Genomic DNA, 2,254 nt, shown 5'->3' on the forward strand with positions numbered 1-2,254 from the left:
TACCGCCCTGGTCCGGGCCGCGGCTTCCGAGGGCGGCCCGTGGGGCTGGGGCGAGGGGTGCGCGGACGCAGGCCGGGACGTGGCACCGGGGCCGGGCGCTGGTGGCGCTAGGAGTGGCCGGGTCGGAGGTGGCAGCGGCGCGCCCAGCCTCCCCTCACTCGCCCCCCCTTCCCGGGTCCCTGCAGCCTGGAGGGCTGTGCGCTCGGATTCCCAGCTCGCGTGGCCTCTCCCTGCTGGGGGCGACAGCGGAAGCAGCCCACGTCGGGCTCGGGTGGCACTGCCGTGACTCCCCGCCCCTCCCGGAGTTGGGAAAAGTGTCCCCGAACGGGTCTGGGTTGCTTGTGCTTGCCACCCCCTCCTTTTTTTTTTTTTTTTTTTTTTTGGTTTGGTGGTAAGCGACGACGTAACCTCTTTAAGTTTTGCCGGGGAAGTGAGTGCTGGCACTTAAATGCCAGTTCTTTTGCCCGCTGACGCATTTCAGGACCCTTGTTGATGTCTGTTTGGAACCTCATCCCCGTGCGATTGTGGCTGATTGTGTTCTCTCGCCGGATAACAGAGCATCCCCGCCGACCGAGGGAGACTTTGAGCCCAGTGGGGTGGGGACGGTAGGTAGTGAGTTCTCCTGGGCTTTGGAGTCTCCCAAGCGGTGAAAGGCCTCGGGTGGATCAGAATTTACGTCTCTGGGCTCGTAATCACGTGTGTGTGTGTGTGTGTGTGTGTGTGTGTGAGAGAGAGAGAGAGAGAGAGAGAGAGAGAGAGAGAGAGAGAGAGAGGAGAGAGGGAGAGGGAGGGAGGGAGAGGGAGAGGGAGGGAGGGAGAGAGAAATTTTTATACCCTTCTCAACTAGAAAGCAAAGCAGAAAATCTGACTTGCCTAAAATAAGCCAGCAGCTAGCAGGAGATGCGTTCACCCGTTTTTTTTGAGCAGATTCACCTGCTCGCTGCTCAGCTGTAGATAAGATCCAAGCTCTGTTTGGAACGTTCACGGGTTGTGCTGGCTAATGGTTTTGTGTCCTCCACTTCTGAATCAGGGTAATTCGTGGCTTGGCTTGATCCCCGAGTGCTGGGAAAATGCAGCGGAAATTCATGGGTTGAAGGGAACGGATGGGGGGAGCTGAGCCAGAGCGCTTTTCCGAATTTTTACTAAAATTCATATCTACGATTGTTGAGAGAATGTGAGTAACTAGAGAAAAGTTGGGTTGGCCCTGGTTAGAGGTTGACCTGGTCCGGGGGGCAGTTGCGGAGTCTTCCCAAGCTCTTCTTTTTTTCGGTCCTGTTTTGTTAACTAAGTGGAGGTTGGATATGGGACATTCAGAGTCAGTAGGAGCCTCAGTAAAAACTTAAACATCTGCTTTCAGGACATCTGCCAAACTTATTTTTATTCTCATTTTAAATCATGCTGAGATAAATGCGGCTACTGACACTTAAAGTTTGTTTCTGGCATAAGTTCCTGACCACTTCATCAGGTAGAAGAAGAAATTTGACAGTCAGGACTGAAAGGGAGATCATATTTACAATCAACTTTCAGAAGTAAAAAAAAAAAAAAATCTGTAAATGTCACTTTTGGGAGAAGTACAGGTTTTTGGTTAAAAGGCACGTATTACTTCTAGTGAATTCCAGAAGAACTCTCTGAATCTCATTAGTTCCCACTATGACTATTAACACGCCGAGGACATCCCGTGAAATGAATTTTCTTATCCCACTGCACAACAAGTAGGGTCTCGGTAAGAACAGCACTTTGGACAGGCTGTTTTATACCCACGTGAGCAGACTGGTCAGTTGTTCAGTTGTCAGATATCCGAAGGTCATATACAGTACGATAATGCCCTCATGTAAAAGTTGTCCTCCATCCGTATGAGACATGGCATTGAGGCAAGATTTGGGTAGCAGGAGAGAGGACAGATTTATCTGCTTTCATTTCAGCTTCCTAAGATTATCGCTTATCATTAATAGCTTTAAAAAAAACTTTATTTTTTTTTTTAATTAAAAAAAATTTTTTTAGCAGTGCAGTTTTCCATATCGGCTAACTTTCTGTAGCCTTGTATCTCCGGTTACATAGTTTCAAGTAACACAGTGAACACATCCTCCCACTGTCGCCCAAGGCAAACTGAGCAGACTTCCTCTTTACAGTCCCCGAGGAGAACTTTTGAGTGTCTGTCATGGGAGCGCACGTTTGCCGTTTGTAATAATTCTGATTGCTGGAAAGGGTGTTTCTGATGAATAAAATCAGAATGCTAACACTGGATGATACCAAT

This window comes from Suricata suricatta, chromosome 17, assembly GCF_006229205.1.
Source record: "Suricata suricatta isolate VVHF042 chromosome 17, meerkat_22Aug2017_6uvM2_HiC, whole genome shotgun sequence".
NCBI classification, from domain to species: domain Eukaryota; kingdom Metazoa; phylum Chordata; class Mammalia; order Carnivora; family Herpestidae; genus Suricata; species Suricata suricatta.